This window comes from Microcaecilia unicolor, chromosome 1 (assembly GCF_901765095.1).
Source record: "Microcaecilia unicolor chromosome 1, aMicUni1.1, whole genome shotgun sequence".
NCBI classification, from domain to species: Eukaryota; Metazoa; Chordata; class Amphibia; order Gymnophiona; family Siphonopidae; genus Microcaecilia; species Microcaecilia unicolor.
In genome coordinates, this window is record NC_044031.1 from 572931217 (window position 1) to 572949935 (window position 18719).

The window sequence follows — 18719 nt, forward strand, 5'->3', positions numbered from 1 at the left end:
CACAGTTCAAATTTAACCACGATTCTAACAATTTGCAAAAATGCACACGCAAACTCACGCTAAGGGGTGCACACAAGAGAATATACTTCTTTGTGCTTTCCTTCTGTGCCACACCAGAGGTGTGATGTCTCTGGTACTAGGCAGCATATATAGGCAGGTGATTGACATCATCAGTTCTATGTCATCTTCACCCAACTCAAAACATTGCCACAGGTAATGCACAAGCTCCAGTAGCAGCACTGGCTCAGGAACCTTACCACAGGTTATGCAATTGCTCCAATGCCAGCCATCATCAAATTCTCCACCATTCTTGCCCAGTTCAGGAACTTTGCAGCAGATAAGGTAATTGTTCCAATAGTAACACTGTGTTGGGAACCTAGCCACAGGTAATACAGTTTGTTCCTATAGCAGTGTTCATAAGTTCTGCACCATTCTTGCCTGACTCGGGAATGATGGCACAGGTATCGATGCACTTGTCCCATGGCTCTTAGACTGAATCTTAACACTTCTGTTAGGAACCACAGGCCTGAATGCCAATTCTGTGGATAATTTCTGATCTGCTCAGGAGGCTGCAAGACTTCAAAGTTCTGAAGTTCTTCCACTATCATTGCCCTTGAGTCAGGTGGTGTCAGAGCTGGTTCCCTACAGAGAACACTTTAAAATGATAGAGAAACACCAATACAAACTTGTGAACAAGAAAAACAAAATCAAAACTAATACATTCAAGGGGTCCAGAGGGAAAAAAGCAACACGCTTAGCATCATGAATTTGGTAACAGAGGTAAATTTTCTGATCTTATTTATTGTATGGACCATTGGTCTGACCCAGTGTGGCTACTCTTATGCTCTTATGTATGTATGTTCGCTTTATCCCGTAGTCAAAAAAATACTTAAATTATATTAAAGTGGACTATTCCTTTCCATTTCTGTCTGCGTAACTTGGCATCTGTTTACCTAAATGTATGCTTAGCTGCAGGCACCACATAAATATTTAGAGAAATGTAGCTTCCCTGATACATGTTATTGATTGAATAGTTGATAACCTTGAAAACAACAAACATCACACTTGAAAATTGCTTTTCTATCTCTAAACTGTGCAGAAAGATTAAATGAATTGCATTAGCGTTTCTGGTGGGGCGATTCCCACTCCAGAAACATTCTTTGATGGTGATGATTCAGAGAAACTGAAGCAAATCATAGCAAACTGGGAAGATGTAGCAGCACAGATTGACAAACTACAGAGTATAAATCACCAGGACCAGAAAATATGTACCCCAGAGTTCTAAAAGAACTCAAAAATGAAACTGCAGATTTATTACTAGTAATCTCTTACCTATCATTAAAATCAGCTACAGTACCTGAGGATGACCAATTTATTTATTATTTAGATTTTGCTCACACCTTTTTCAGTAGTAGATCAAGGTGAGTTACATTCAGATATACTGTCCCAGGAGGGCTCACAATCTAAGTTTGTACCTGAGGCAATAGAGGGTTAAGTGACTTGCCCAAGATCACAAAGAGCAGCACTGGGATTTGAACCAGCCACCTTTGGTTTGCAAGACCAGTGCTCTAACCACTAGGCCACTCCACTCATGACCAATGTAATGCCAATCTTTAACACAGAATCCAGGGGTTACCTGGGAAACAATAGACTGGTGATAGGGATGGGTATTTGTTTCTAACAATATGGCAAATGTCAATGACCTATCCAATGTCATGATCAAATGAAAACGAGCAGAAAAAAAGACAAACATTTCTGTTCCATCATTGACGATAACAGTGTGCACTCTTTCCAGAGAGTACACAATGGCCCGGATTCTATATATGGCACCGATAAAATTTTACACTCAACGCTATTCTATAAAGGGCACTCTGGGATGTAATGCTGGTATCTGTAATGGTGAAGTCTTTCAAAATCAAAACTCTTAAAGTGCTCTTGTTCTTGTTTTATCGTTTGGATTTTGAACACAGACTTCACCATTACAGTTTACAGGATACCAGCGGTTTGAGAACAACATTTCACCATGGGATTCTGCTTTGAGTTAAATAACATTTGTTACGATGCTATACAGATTGCAAGATATTACAAGTTGTATGAGTCATCGTTTAGAACTCTGAAGTATTAGATAGTATTTATAGGGTAGGAAGAGCAGGACCTGGTGCAATGATGGTATAAGGTTGAAGTGTTATATGCTGGTATCACAGCATGTGGTGGTTTGGCACTTCACATACACTGAGCACTATTTAAATAACTTTATAAATGATTTTAGAGTAAAATTTGGTATATAATTGGGAATTGTTATATATATAATATCACAGAATACAAACTAGAAACATAAGAACTGTTTTGAGTTAAAATTTAATGCCGAGAAGTGCAGATTGATACTCATGGAGTGCAGAAATCCAAAGAAGATGTACCATATAGGAGGACAGAGATTGATAAGCACAACTCAGGAGAGGGACCTTGGAGTGATGGTGTCCCATGATCTCAAGGTAATGAAACAATGTGAGCAGGCGGCAACCATGGCCAGAAGGATGCTAGGCTGCATACAGAAGAGTATAACCAGCAGAAGAAAAGAGCTGTTGATGCCCCTGTACAAGTCATTGGTGAGGCCCCACTTTGAGTACTGTGTTCAGTTTTGAAGGCCATATCTTGCTAAGGATGTACAAAGACTTGAAGCGATTCAGAGAAAAGTGACTGGGGTTTGTGTCACAAGACGTATGAGGACCTGAACTTATATTCCATTGAGGAAAGGAGAGACGGGTAATATGATACAGACATTCAAATATTTGAGAAGTATTAATCCACAAACAAACCTTTTCCAGATATGGGAAGGTGGTAGAACTACAGAACATGGATTGAGGTTGCAAGGGGGCTGACTCAAGAATAATGTCAGGAAATACTTTTTTCATGAAGAGGGTGGAATGCCCTCCTGTGGGAGGTGCTGGAGATGAAAATGGTAACAATTCAAAAATGCATGGGATAAACACAAAGGAATCCTGTGTAGAAGGCATGGAACCAAACAAGCTTAGTGGTGATTAGATGGCAACACCAGTAATTGGGAACAGTGGCGTAGCCACAGGTGGGCCTGGGTGGGCCCAGGCCCACCCAGTTAGGGCTCATGCCCACCCAACACGTGTAGCGGTAGCTGTTGGGGATCCCAGGCTCTGCCAGCTGAAGACTTCCCCTTGAGGGTAACAAAAACACTGCTCTCCATGATACTGGCACCTGAGCATGTTGTGTTTTCAGCGCAAACCTGCTGCAGACGGCCAAGGTGGAGAGAAGCATTTTCCCGCCAGCTTAGATATTTTTTTGGTGGTGGGGGAGAACACTTGGTGCCCACCCACTTCTTGCCTAGGCCCACCCAAAATCTGCTGTCTGGCTACGCCCTGGGAAACAAAGCCAGTGCTGGGCAGACTTCCACAGTCTGTGCCCTGATCATGGATGGACAGATTCAGCTGAAGTAGCTGGAGAACAAGACCAGTGCCAGGCAGACTTCTACGGTCTGTGCCCGATTGTGGCTGGATAGTTAGGCCAGTGCCAGGCAGACTTCTACGGTCTGTGCCCTGAAAATGGCAAAAGACAAATCAAGATCAAGAATACATATGTATCGCATCATACCTTATGCTATGAGTTTATCTTGTAGGGTAGAATGGATGGACAGTCCAGGTCTTTGTCTGCCCTCATCTGCTATGTTATTATGCCCTGAAAGAATGGGAGTACACTGATCACCACCACACATCAGTTTCAAAGGTACTATACATCATAAATACAACCATCTCTGGGTAAAATCCTTTCCTATCAATTTAGCAATGAACATTTTTACTAATCCAAAGGGTAGACAAGATATCCATCCCTGACACACTTGCCACTTGTGTATCCTTCTTGTCCTTTCCCCCATTCTTCAAGGCAGGCACTCTCACCCCATGACCCTTGATGGGAATTTTCATGCTGGAGGCTTAAAGAGCAAAGGAAGCCAGAGAAGAGAGGAATGTGAGCTCAGACGGTCACAAACTCAACGTCTTTCTGAATCTATGGTTTCATAATTATATAGTGACTGTGTTATCACAACAGGAAATACAAGTGGGCACATTAGACAGTTATTATGATCTTTATCTGTCATCATGTCCTACACTGTACTTGGTGCAGGTAAAGCCTTGAAGAGTAGGCCGAATGTGCAGCATGTACGATTGACAGCTCTGCAGGCATTGTAATTATTACGTTATTAGCACTTTTTTAAAGGCTTTTATCCTTCCCGTTTAATTTATTCATAGCAAATAATTAACTACTGGATAGGCAGAAAATACACATCTATCTGGATAAACCAAGTAAGGTACATATTAACTGGATATGACAGCAGCTCCCCTCTCATGAACTGAGCACAAAAATCTAATTGCTCCTTGTACAAAGTGGTGCTACCAATTAGCGGCATATTGAATATGAAGAAGCCCATTCAGTTCCCATGGGCTTCTTCGCATTCAGCACATGCTAATCGGTAGCACCACTTTGTAAAAGGAGCTTGAAACCGTTGTGATTGCAGATTAGCCAATTGGCCCAGTGGCAGTATTGTAAGCTGGTGTAGGGCAGTGCTGGGTTTGATTCCAGGACCCAGCTTCTAGTCAGCACTGCACAGACAGCATCCATAGGCTCTGGGGAAGGGATCTCAGCAATCATCCAGCAGCAAAAACTGTCAGTCGATTTAGGGTGCATAGATACCAGGTTCTGAAATGGAGCCAAGGCCTGCAGGACTCTTACTGTAACTGTCTTAGAATGGCAGCAGAGGAAGAGGAGGAGGATGTGACCTAATCAGAGAAAACCCAGGACAAGCTGTGAAAGAAGGCCTAGGGAATGAAAGCTTTGTGGATCCAGCTCATCATAATTGAGAGGTTTGGAACAAGTTCTGACTTGACTGGAAACTCAGGCACTTAGGAAGGTGAGCCATATTTTCCCTACCTTTGCTGAAAGCTACCTTCTTGGGACAGAGCAACATATATCCCCTGTTAAAATGTGAAGATCCCTATCTCTATTTCATCACTCAATGTATTGTTAAACTCTGCAGTTCATTGCTAAAGAATATGACAAAAGCAGGTTTACAAAACGTTTGGAGAAGTTCCTAAAAAAAAAGAAAGTCCATAAGCTGCTATTAAAATGTACTTAGGAAAATCCACTGCTTAGTCCTGGGATAAGCAGCATAAAACAGGGGCGTAGACAGACCTCGACAGGAGGAGGGCCAGAGCCCAAGGTTGGGGGGGGCACATTTTGGCCCACCTCCTCACTGCCACCTTCCTGCTCCTCCTGCGGCCGCTACTGCTTCCCTACTGCCACCCTCCTACTGCCGCTTCCACCCCCCCTGCCACCGTCCCCCCCCACCGCCACTGCGAAGGTATCTTGGCTGGCAGGGGTCCCCAACCTCCACCAGTTAAAGCATTTGTCCCGCGCTGGTCTCACATTGCCTGGCACCCTGTTCTGTTTTCAGTCGCTGTGCATGCTCAGTTTCATCAAAACAAGCTTGCACAGTGACTGAAAACAGGACAGGGTGCCAGGCAATATGAAACCCGCGTGAACAAACCTTTTAGCTGGTGGGGGTTGGGGATCCATGCCAGCCAAACCAGGGGCCCCAGAGCCAATTGGGGGGGGGGGGGGCAGGTCCCCGTGGCTCCCCTTAGCTACGCCACTGGCATAAAATCTGTTTTTTTCTCTTTTGGGATCTTGAACTGGATTGGCCATTGTTAGAAACAGAGTACTGGGCTTGATGGAATGTTAGTCTGTCCCAGTATGGCGATGCTTCTGTTCTTATGTTCACTTATATAATGTGGATAGTGAGGAGCACTGCACTGGCGTGTCTGTTCCTTTTAATCACCAGTTGAATCTTTTCGGCATTCAGCCTATGGAAGTAATATAAACTAGTCTAGGTCTTCCAGTTAACCAAACAAATGCTCTTTTATTGTTTTTTTTTTCACACAAATCTTTGGTGTCAGAAACTCAAAGGATTAAGGCAAAATTAAAAACAGTAGTCTCAATGCCAAATAAAACATCATCTGTACTGTACGTTTCCTAGCAGCAAAATTAAATACAGTTCTTTCCAGTCAAGAGTATTCCTTTTCTTTTCCCTTCCAATGGGGTCCAGCTTAACCCACCACAAAGACACCACCCTTGTGCTCCATCTGTGTTTGACTTGGACAGCATTCCCTAGAACAGCACTGCGAGCTTCCAGCCCTCCACACTGAGCAACATTTCAAGATGGCTCACCCTTAGTGCAGGCTCTTAGCTTCCACTGCTTAAGAATTCAGTCTTGAAGTTTCCCTAAAGACGTTTCCCCATCTCTTCTGGCTTTGGTGACCTTCCCTTGGAAATCTCAGCCCATAACTTGCTTCTGGCTGCAGGGAGCTGGATCTTCCAGGCCTGGATGCCATCTGTCCATTCCTAATGCTGTCTTCCGAGCTCCACTCTATCCTGATTCTGATTGGCTCAGCCTTTCTGTTCTCGGATTGGAAGACAGGTCTAAGCATTTTAACTCCCAGGATTCTTGACCATTCTGTTACCTCTCAGCTTCCTGTGGTCATACTATAACTGCCCCTCCTCCCAGGATCACAGTAGCACCTTTCCAAACATGCCTGCTGCATGGGATTTCTAGCAGCTGCACATTTATTTAAAATAGAAGGTTTTTGTTTTCTACTACTGCTACTACTACTACTTAACATTTCTAGAGCACTACTAGGGTTACGCAGCGCTGTACAAATTAACAAAGAAGGACGGTCCCTGCTCAAAGGAGCTTACAATCTAAAGAACGAAATGTCAAGTTGGGGCAGTCTGGATTTCCTGAGTAGAGGTGTAGTGGTTAGGTGCCGAAGGCAACATTGAAGAGGTGGGCTTTAAGCAGTGATTTGAAGATGGGTAGGGAGGGGGCCTGGCGTATGGGCTCGTGGAGTTTGTTCCACGCATGGGGTGAGGCGAGGTAGAAAGGGCGGAGCCTGGAGTTGGCGGTGGTGGAGAAGGGTACTGAAAGGAGGGATTTGTCTTGAGAGTGGAGGTTACGGGTAGGAACGTAAGGGGAGATGAGGGTTGAGAGGTAAGGAGGGGCTGCAGATCGAGTGCATTTGTAGGTTAGTAGCAGAAGCTTGAACTGAATGCGGTACCTGATCGGAAGCCAATGAAGTGACTTGAGGAGAGGGGTGATATGAGTGTATCGGTTCAGGCGGAAGATAAGACGTGCAGCAGAGTTCTGAACAGACTGAAGGGGGGATAGGTGGCTAAGTGGGAGACCAGTGAGGAGTAGGTTACAGTAGTCAAGGCGAGAGGTAATGAGAGAGTGGATGAGAGTTCGGGTGGTGTGCTCAGAGAGGAAAGGGCGAATTTTGCTAATGTTATAGAGGAAGAAGTGACAGGTCTTAGCTATCTGCTGGATATGCGCAGAGAAGGAGAGGGAGGAGTCGAAGATGACTCCGAGGTTGCGGGCAGATGAGACGGGGACGATGAGGGTGTTATCAACCGAGATAGAAAGTGGAGGTAGAGGAGAAGTGGGTTTGGGTGGGAAGACAAGAAGTTCAGTCTTGACCATGTTCAGTTTCAGGTGGCGGTTGGACATCCAGGCAGCAATGTCGGATAAGCAGGCCGATACTTTGGCCTGGGTTTCCGCAGTGATGTCTGGTGTGGAGAGATAAAGCTGGGTGTCGTCAGCATAAAGATGATAGTGGAAGCCCCTTGAATTGTCTGGTCCTGATTCCCATAAGACACTGTCCTCCCCCTACTCATTACATGCCATCTGAATCTATTGGGCATTACAATGCCCTCCATTCCTGAGGCCGGTCCTGGAGTTCCAAACCTACCTTAAGGGATAATCCTCTGGGGATGATCCTATGGTGAGAAGGCCATGGGGATGCAAGGACCTCATCCTATTTATTACATTTATCTATACTTCAGTCTACAGAGATCTACAGTTCTCATTCCAGTACTGACTATCCCATTGAGGCATACTGCTTGCTGTCTATTGTTAAAATGAGGAATGTACTATGCTTGAAAATGATCAGATACCAGCACCTGCAGTCATCTGGGACCACCTATTTGAACCTGCATCGAATGGCAGCCATTTTCCTATCTAAGTACTGGGTATTGACTGCACTAAGTACAGAGGCAAATCAACATTTATGTGGCAATCTGAAGCAGAAAAGGTAATTACGGTACCCTGCTTCACTGTAAATATAACCTCTTCAATTAAAGGCAGCAAAGAAACTGTTAATTTTTCCCTATTGCCTGATCTTTCATTAAAATGAACATAAAATGCCTACTGTGATTTGATCTTGAAAGAAAATGTTCTTCAGTTAAAAATGGCTATAGTTCAGTTTGCTTCCTCTTGGTTCCTCTCATCGTATCCCTCTCTGCAGAAAAATAAAACTCTTCAGGAATCCTATATGTGCCCCAGAAGGCAACATCATCTATTATGGATATTTTTTGCCTTCTCGTACATCTGAAAAATAAAGGCCTTCTTTTTTCTTTTTTATTACCTGATGGGTAAACTGAATTCAAGGTCACTTCTCATTTTATCCTTAAAATACATTCACTTTGTAAATAAATCAAAAAGGAATTTGTGATTAAGGTGCTCATTTTCGGTTTTATTGTGCTTTTACTTTTTGGCGAGCGGGTTACCAGGTTATGCTAGAAAATCTATTCCAAAAAGAACACATGCTAAGGCAAGCAAGGCATAGAACTATTAAATCTTACTATGAAGAAAGGCTGTACCAAATATTCATTTTCAATTCGGTTCACCCCGAACAGTGCCTCAAATACATTATTGGTATTTGGCTGAATAGTGATTTAAATTTGAATACAAATAATCCGGGGCTGTACTGTGCCAAACCCTACTGAAATATCTCTGATTTCACATTGCTTCTTTTATTATTTGTTAAAGTTCAATGCCCATTATTTGTATTTGGTATTCGTATTTGGCCGAATAGCAAAATATGTTATTTGGTACCTCTCTACATAAAGTCATTATTTGATTTGGAAAGGTACTGCATACTATATTACGCACCTGTAATTTTGATCCCTTTTTGGAGAATGAGAACAAAAACACGAGATCTTCCAAACTGGGTCAAACCAAAAGTTCATTTTTCCCAGCATTCTGCCTGTGACATATAAAGCAGAAACTGTTTAATAACACATATTCTTTTTATAGCTTTACTGGGCATACATAGCACTGTACAGTGGTGATAATTATTCAGGTGCTGTACACTTGCCCTAATGAGCTCACAAACTAAGGGGACCTTTTATTAAAGGGCATTAAGCCCTTAACACAAGGATAGGGCATACAAACAGGCTACCGCAGAAACATGTTAAAGCATGTTGTGGTGTTTTCTTGTTTTCGCATTCTAACCCATGCGCAACTGATTTTTAAAAAGATATTTTTGGGAAGGGGTGTGTAGGCATGGAAGTATTAACCAGCAGCACTAACTGGCTAATGCAGAATTAATGTGGGAACACTGAGTACCTCTTAAATAGGAGGTGGTAAGTTCTGTGTTAACTTTCAGCAGGTACCATGTACTAATGGAAACATTAGCACAGAACCTGCAAATACAAAAAAAAAAAAAGCCTAAAAAGATGCCATGGTAAAGCTGAGCTTATTGAATGGTAAAATCCTGTGCTACCATGTGTTAAGCCTAGATTTTACTGCACTTTAATAAAAGGGCCCCTAAGTTTTGAGGTAATGGAAGATAAAGTGACTCGCCCGAGGTCTCAAGAAGTATCTATGGCTGAAACAGGATTTGAACCCTAGTCTACTTCCTCTATTGATAAAGTTCTCCTTTAAACTCGTTTTTTCCGTCAGGCCTGAGTCTGACTATAACCTGAGTCTGAGCTCTTGGTCCTGCTTCCATGATTTCAGTTTTATCAGTTGTCCCCTTCACAAGAAAATGTGAGAGCAAGGATGCTTCAGTTCCACAAATCATGGAGCAGGATGTTATTGCTTTCTCCTGTGTCCTAAAGTGCCATGCAGAAAGACTGGCAATGGCCCTCCTAGAATATAATCAGGAAGTGAACAATAAGGAGCAAAGAACAGTCTGATTTCAGCTTGCCACCGAGTGTGTGCCAAAAGCTCTTCCTTTCTGAAAAAGGAACAGAAGACATTCGGAAAGTAGCATCTCAAGCATTTGCATGTATCCTGAATCTGAGTCACTGTTGTTTATGATTCAGAATTAGATTAGCATGCCTACCCTGACTGCCAAAAGAAAATGGTTGGGTCAGCCTGAGAGACATCCCAGGCAGAGAGACCCGGAGGCTAATTGTGTTCTTTTATGGCTTTAACTATGTGGCCAATAGAGTGGAGGAGTAGCTTAGTGGTTAGAGCACTTGGCTGACAACCAAGGAAGCCTGGTTCCATTCCCATTGTGGCTCCTTGTAATCTTATGCAAGTTACTTAACCCTCCATTGCCTCAGGTACAAGATTGTAAGGGACAGGAAAATACCTAGTCTACCTGCATGTAACTCATCTTGAGTTACTATTAAACAGGTATGAGCTAAATCCAAACAAATAAACTGGCAAGACAATATGGGCTTCTCTGGCTGCTCTATGTCCATGCATTATCCTGTATTTCAGACAGACTAAGTCTGGACTCTGGGAGACTGGTATTGAGGAAAGGTGCAGAAACCACAGCACGTGGCACATTTCCATTCAATAAAAATGGAGAGGAGGAGATCTGTGATATACTAGTTATTACACATAAATTTAAAATCTGAAAAAATGTACATACAGTGAAATATGTAACAATTTAAGGCCCCTCTTTCCTAAATTGCATTAAGAGTTTGCAGTTAACAATAACACCCCCATAGTAATTCTTGGAGATATGCCTAATACTCGGGGGAGGCAACTGTACCAGCTCTATTCCCCCAGCTCTGCAGCCCCCACACTCTGGAATGCAGCCCCTGAAAAGCTTTCTCTACTTCAAGGAGTAGGTGAAAGCTTGGCTCTTCTAAGTCTTTAATGGTAGAAGGAATTAACTCAATAGTCTCACACTTATAAGGACTAACAAAAGCTGCAAATGCAGTACTACAGCAGAGCTTGCTTAACCAGTCCTAGCCCAAGCTGAGATCATTTTCATGCACCTTTCTGACATCATGTGCTATTTTCTTTAAGTTCGTCCTTGTATTTTCCAACTCCTGTTACTCTATCTTATTTGTCTATATGTGCCACCTCCACTTCCACCCTATACTGTCTATTCATATGTTTTATTGTGTATTGTGTTCACATTGTAAGTAGCACACTATAACAACAACAGGAGAATACAAACTCTGAAGAAAATATTCCAAGCTGATAAAAGGAGTTTGATATATATATATATATATATATATATATATATATATATAAAGTTAGTTTGAAGGTGTCCCATTGAACTGATGGAAAAAAAATTCCAACCTATGCAAAGCATGTATATCAAATGGAACCTCAAACCTCCTAACAAGGGACAATACTAAAGTATTAACAACACCTTGTATAAACAGGAGTAGGTTAATATCATAGGTTCCTTCCAAGAAGGAAAAAGAGAAAAAAAAACCCAGACGCAAAAACTCATACTAAATGAGAAAAACGAATGGGATGAAAAACTCACTTTCCCTCTTGTAAATAACAATTAAACGAACACCAAAAACCAAACTAACCCAAACTGACCCCAGCCCAAAAGAAGTCTACCTAAGGAGAGCCCCCCCGGGAGGAATAAAGAACCTTAAAGATCTACAAGGGAAACTAAAATAATAAGGGCAAAAACTTACATGCCCACTCTTACCTAGTAGAGCATACAATACCCCACTACAGCAAGCATGCCAAATACAGTAGCTAAAAAATTACTTAGCTTAAATCAAGCAGGGCAGCTTCCACAATATCCTTTACTGCTACCTTTGCTGGAAATACTGACAATCAAAAATTCCTCCCAAGGACTCCGGAGCCTTACAAAAAATCTTCAACCGACGAAAAAACGCCAACCCTCCAACAAGAACGCCTTGTTTCGCCAACCTCGTGGCTGCTTCAGGAAGGGCGCTTCAAATCCATCTAGTATTCAAAAACAAAATGACGCTGGAAACTGAGCCTCTGTCATATGGATACCAAAGATGGTGCATACTATGTCATAATATATCTTCCGGAAATTACTAAAAACTAACCTATTCAGAAAGGCATACTCCGTCGATCCAACCTAAATACCCGATCTCTGCGACACATCAAAATTAAAGTACGTAATGGTCATAATCCAACTCCTCCCTGCACATTTCCCAAACCGTGGCTGCGCCACATGAACTTTATCTTACCACAATATCACCTTGTATTTGTCCACCGGTGCCGGCAAATGCCTCCCGGTACTATGTAAGCCACATTGAGCCTACAAATATGTGGGGAAATGTGGGATACAAATGTAACAAATAAAATAAAATAAAAAATAATATGCACTGTTAGATGAATATTTCTTCTGTTGATATTGGCTATTGCCTATGTCCAGATTGATTTTGTTGTACACCGCCTTGGGTGAATTTCTTCAAAAAGGAGATAAATAAATAAACATGGGGCAATGTTTGCTACCATGTATTAACAGCACAGCCACTAATACAAAATGCAGTTACACTTCTGGAGGTGAGGTTTAACTGTTTCACATTCTGCACTATGTTATCAGTTAGCGAACACCAATGACACACATGTTAACTGTAGGGTGCATTCTCTACCCATTTTATGAAATTCTGCATTTTGCATTAACTGTTTCTTGAGCTCCCCTTTAAAACATCTGTTATAAATCTGTGATGAAATGTTGTTGGCAGAAACTGTTACGGTTATAGAGCTAAATTAATTCAACAGCTAGCTGGAAAATTGTGAAAAGATGAAGGAGAAAGATGGTGTAGCTGCATAGTAGAAGGAACTCCATCTAACAAATCCAGAGATTCTGAGATGATCATTGTATTTGGGGGTCGGGAAGGAATTATTTTTAATGGTTGCAGAACTGGGCTACGAATGCTTATTCCCATTCTTGTCTTCTCCTTAATAAAGACCAGAGGAGAACTGGTTTGGACGGACACCTGGTTAGTGACAGATTACAGACAGAGCAGTCTCCCAGGGCCCAAACCTAGAGGAGTCCCTCTAGGATTGGATTAACAGTAATGGTGACAAACAAAGGGGTAGGGGGCCCATGACTATGGCATTGCCTGGGAGGTCCAAGGTACCCTTAATCCATGTTTTCCTCTGGTTTTCTGTCAATCTAAACAACTGTCTATCCATGCCTTATTCTGATTTTGGAGAAGACATCTACAAAAAGGAAATATGGAAAACAGATTTTTCATTATGGTCTTTTATTAAATAAACAGATGTCTTTTCTTACTCACTAATTTGATTCAATTTCAGCAGAATGCCAAAGTATTTCCAGAAGATAGTAAAAAGGCATGTCATGAACAGATGAGCAGCTGAACTCAAGACTTAATTATATACATAAAAAATTATATGACAGAGAGAGCAAGTGATTGGATGTTATAATAAAATCCAGGTGCATTTACATGGGAGCCCTCACAAACTGCAAAGTAGACAATAAAAATGTAAATCTTTGTGCTCTAGTTTTGGCTTCACCAGTATTTAGACATTTTTCCAGTGTTTCATTTGAAAATGTTTGTCAGTGATGTGTCCAGAAGGTCATTTAGATCCATATGTGTCAAAGTTTTATTTTACCATAATTAGGAACACAGCTCTGGATGTGCGTTTTGCATTTCATGAAAAATATTCAACCTTATTTGCAAACATGCGTGTGTGAAAAATGATGCAATACTGCACACCAACACTGAACTACACTAGAGCCAGACCTGGCAATGTCCTTGGTCGAAATCATGGAAACAGATGACATTGGCTGTCTATATTTTCTGTGGATTTTTAAAGCAAAGAATCCTGTCTGCTGTTACCAGTGTTAGAAGCAGTGCATTTTATCTAGCGAAAAAGGTGCCGGTACTCAAATGCCAGGCCACCCTTCAGGGGTGTGGTGAACACTGAGGGACCTACCCCACAATAGCCAGGCCCCCTGCAACCAGTCACAGAATCTATGACAAGGCAGACTTGTTGTGTGGAGCCTGAGCTGTTTCATTAAAACTTGGGGATCATGGGTCAATTTTAGCAGACAATGGAAAAGGTACCGGTACTCAGTTCCCCCTCAAAAAAAGCCCTGGTTAGAAGCCACTACCTTTGCTTGCCCTGAGTTCTTTAGTTGGCTCAGATTCCTCAAATACACAGTGAAGACCTATAACGGTCCTATCATGGTACTCTCTCTAGTACTCCCACACTCTGTTTGCAATTGATAACCATGTTTTAAACTGTTTCCCTTAGATATATTTTTCTTGAAAACTCTATGTGGTTTCAGATAGCAAAATAATTTGTGAGAAAATGGAATACTATAGAGAAGTAAAAAAAAATGTTCTTTAACCAGTTGTTTCGAAGCCAGTAATCATAAATGCATTAAATTTTGCTATAAGACATTATTATTCTAGTTTCCATTTTGGGGGATGCACAAAGAATAGCTTTTCTGGAGGGGATGGGAGATCATGAGAAGTAGTGTGAGAAATGACATGGTTGAGAAGGGATGAGTGTTAGACAAGAAAGGCTGACACACCTCGTATTCATCCAATTGAATTCTCTTGTCCCACTAAGCCATGTGCAGAAATAACTACTTGCCTATTGAGGAGTGATCAGGATACATTCAGTAGTTCTGAGTGATTGGGACAGTGTGTAGCAGCCTACTAGCTGAGTTTCTGATGCTGTGGTGAGGTATGAGGCAGTGTTGGAGCACCTAATTCTCTTGCTGAGCAACCCAGTGATCCTGGGGAGGAATGCAAGGCACTCAGGAAGACTCCTGATGTGTTTTCTGCCTTTCATGAAGGAGTATCATTATGAATTAGTGTCTACTACTGGAGGAAAGTGTGGTATGACTTGAAGCCCAAGTCTCTGAGAAACCAGGGACTGCTGGTGGATTTCTCAATTAATTTTAACAGAAAAATGTGTGCTTATATTGGACATATGGTAAAATCACAAAACAAGTGGTCAGATTAGCACCACCCTTTTTCTTTCAAATAAATGTTGAAATATTGTTTAGTTGCTCTACATGAATGCTACTACTACTACTACTATTTAGCATTTTTATAGCGCTGAGAACATTTAGTTTATGGATGCTAACCAGTTTGGAGCTACTTGTAGAGTGCAGTCATCTCCTGGCCATTAATCCCCCCCCCAGCCAAGTAATTGCTGTTACTTTCTGTTCAACTGTGAATGCTATTGCTATCATCCACTTCATGAGGAGGGATGACCTGATGCTCAGAGCAGGAGGCACACTATGATAACATCATTTGATTGCTTATAAGCAGTGCCAGCTCCTGTGGTATCTCGCCTGAGGCATTGCGCCAAAGGGACATGCCAGAGGGGCACACCCCTCCCCTTCACACACAACCTCACACACAATCTTGCTAGTAATTTTGTTGGAATTTAGCTTGCCACATGGAGATTGGAGACTTTTTGTTTTAATTTAGAGAAGGTTGGTATTAATATCAGCAGTTTCTAAATTTTTAAAGTGTATATGTGTATTTACTTGTTTTAAGTGGCTTTTTGTTGTTTTCCAACATGGGTTGGTTGCTAATTTTCTTATTTTGTTTAACTTTTTAAGTGGGTGGGGAGAAAATGCTTAGGATTTTAATTATATCCTTGTAATTCAATCTAATTTTCGATAGGTTAGATTTGTGCAGAATGCTATAAGATCAAGAGTACTGGTAGATTGTTCTGAATTGTTACCCTGCAAATAGGTAACCATCTCCCTCAGCATAGCAAAATAATTTTTTATAATCAGTCGAAGCCCATGAAATGGTCTTCGAATTTGAAATATCATTTGAGTAATAATGGTAGGTCTGTCTCTTATAGTTCGATTCCTTGTACTTACACTAATATTAGATCTGTTGGTAATATGTTTAGTTTATTAAAATTTGATATACCACATTTTACAAAAGCCAAAGTGGTTTATAACATATATTATAAAACCAATATAACAATGCAGAAAGGAACTACAACCATTAAAAGCACAGTGGAAAATAAAGAAAAGAGAGAAAAATATTAAACTGAGAAAAAAGGTTATAGGTTCAAGGAGCACAGTCTCCATTGTCCAGAGACCACCAAGCTGGTACTTGTGAGTCAACAGAAAAGGCCTCAGTAAATAAATACGTTTTCATGGCAACTTTGAAGCACTGATAAGATTGTTCATTATGGAAAGTTAAAGGAAGGGAGTTCCATAAGGATGAACCAAGGAAGAAGAGCACTGATTGGCGTGTAGATTGAAGTCTGGAGTGGGCAAGGACAAGGGCAGTGGCAGTTAGCTGTTTACTAAGGGCCTCTTTTACCAAGCTGTGGCAAAAGGGGGCCAGCGCTGGCATCAGCGCATGTTTTACATGCACGCCAGGGCCCCCTTTTACTGCAGCTGGTAAAAGGGAAGTCTCACTTTCCAACAGGCAATGGCTGGGCAGCAAGTAACGTGAGTAACATAGTAAATGGAGGCAGATAAAGACCTGTACAGTCCATCCAGTCTGCCCAACAAGATAAACTCATTTTACATGGTATGTGATACTTTATACCCAAGTTTGATTTGTCCTTGCCATTCTCAGGGCATAGACCGTAGAAGTCTGCCCAGCACTTACTAAGTTCTGAAGCTAACGTCGAAACCAAGTAAATCACTTGCTGTGCGGTCATTTCGGGGGGAGCCCTTACCACCACCTACTGAGGTGGTGGTAAGGGCTCCCACATTAACTGGCGTTAACCAGGCAGCTCATGGCACTGCCCGATTACCACTGGGTACACTCCAGTGCTATAAAAATAAATACATTTTGTAGTGCCAGAAATGATGGCACTAGGGGTGGGAAGTACTGCTGGGCTGCTGTGGTGGCCCGGCAGTACTTCCTGTATAACGAACGGAAAGCCTGCGTTGGGCTTACCGTCGTTTAGTACAAGGAGCCCTAACTGAGAAATGCAGTGTGCATGGGGGCACATAAGGAATAATCATAGTGGATAGATTAAAGGGGATCTGAGAAAAACATAATCTTATGGGTTAAAATGAGGATTTTATATTGTGAATTAGGAATTGGTTATTGAACAGAAAATAGAGGGTAGGTTAAATGGCCATTTATCTCATTGGAGGAGGGTGAATAGTAGAGTGCTGCAGGAATCAGTACTGGGACTGGTGCTATTTAACATATTTATAAGTAATATGGAAATTGGAATGACGAGTGAGGTGATTAAATCTGCAGATGACATAAAACTATGTAAAACACTGCAGGAAGACCTTAGGAAATTAGAAGACTGGGCATCTAATGGCAGATGAAATCTTTGCACAGGTGTGGAGGAGTGGCCTAGTGGTTAGAGCACCAGTCTTGCAATCCAGAGGTAGCCAGTTCAAATCCCACTACTGCTCCTTGTGATCTTGCGCAAAAGACTTAACCCTCCATTGCCTCAGGTACAAACTTAGATTGTGAGCCCTCCTGGGACAGAGAAATATCCAGTGTACCTGAATGTAACTCACCTTGAGCTACTACTGAAAAAGTGGCAAAATCTAAATAAATAAATAAATGTGCAAGGCACATTGGAAAGAAAAATCTGAATCATAGTTAACTGATGCTAGGGTCCACCAAGATCTAGGTGTCATTGTAGATAATACACTGAAATCTTATGCTCAATGTGCAGCGGTGGCCAAGATAACAAAGAAGATGCTAGGAATTATTAGGAAAGGGATGGTGAATAAGACCAAAAATACTATAATGCATTCAGTTCTGTTTGCTGTTTCTCAAAAAAGTTGTAGCAGAATTAGAAAAGTTTCAAAGAAGATCAACCAAAATGACAAAGGGGGTGGAACTCCTCTCATATGAGGAAAGGCTAAAGAGATTAGAACTCTTCAGCTTGGAAAACAGACAGATGAAGGGATTGAGGTGTACAAAATCCTGAGTGGTGTAGAACGAGTAGAAGTAAATTGATTTTTACTCATTCCAAAAGTACAAAGACTAGGGGATACTCAGGGAAGTTACATGGAAATACTTTAAAAACAAGTAGGAGGAAATATTTTTTTCACTCAACGAATAGTTAAGCTCTGAAACTCTTTGCTGGAGGATGTAATAACAGCAGTTAGTGTATCTAGGATTAAAAAAGGTTTGAACAATTTCCTGGAAGAAAGGTTTATAGTCTGCTATTGAGACAGACATGGGGAAGCAACTGCTTGCCCTGGGATTGGTAGCATGTTGCCATGATTTGGGTTTCTGCCAGGTATTTGTAACCTGGCTTGGCCACTGTTGGAAACAGGATACTGGGCTAGATGGACCATTGGGCTGACCCAGTATGGCTACTCTTATGTTCACTATTGTTAAATCTTTTAGATTACTGTAATATAATATATATCTGGGTTGCCCCTCTCAATTAATGGAACAAAAACTACAAACAGTTCAAAATACAGCTTTTTGTTTGATTTATTCATTGAAAATGTTTGACAGAATTTCAGCATTTTATGTTGAGAGGTGTGGTAGCCGTGTTAGTCCACTCTTAAAGGTTATCATCTTATTTTCTTTTCCATGTTTTATTTTGTTTGATTTCTATTGATAGCATTTTATGTTAAAACTCATTATTTCCTATACCTGCAAGAACTTTTTTTTAAATGTTTTTGCTTATTATACAAGATATTATATGCGTTGGTACCTTATTA

At 41.4% G+C, this 18719-nt stretch overlaps 1 protein-coding gene and 1 long non-coding RNA gene across 2 annotated transcripts in view; one reads left to right on the forward strand and one right to left on the reverse strand.

Moving 5' to 3' along the window:
• Positions 1–18719, reverse strand: part of SAMD12 (sterile alpha motif domain containing 12) — a 670300-nt gene that overhangs the window by 87222 nt on the left and 564359 nt on the right. The gene's annotated exons all lie outside the window — the stretch shown is intronic.
• On the forward strand, positions 10362–17521 carry LOC115479984. The gene is made up of 2 exons (XR_003943774.1): positions 10362–10428; positions 17487–17521. It is a non-coding gene; the product is annotated as an uncharacterized LOC115479984 (long non-coding RNA).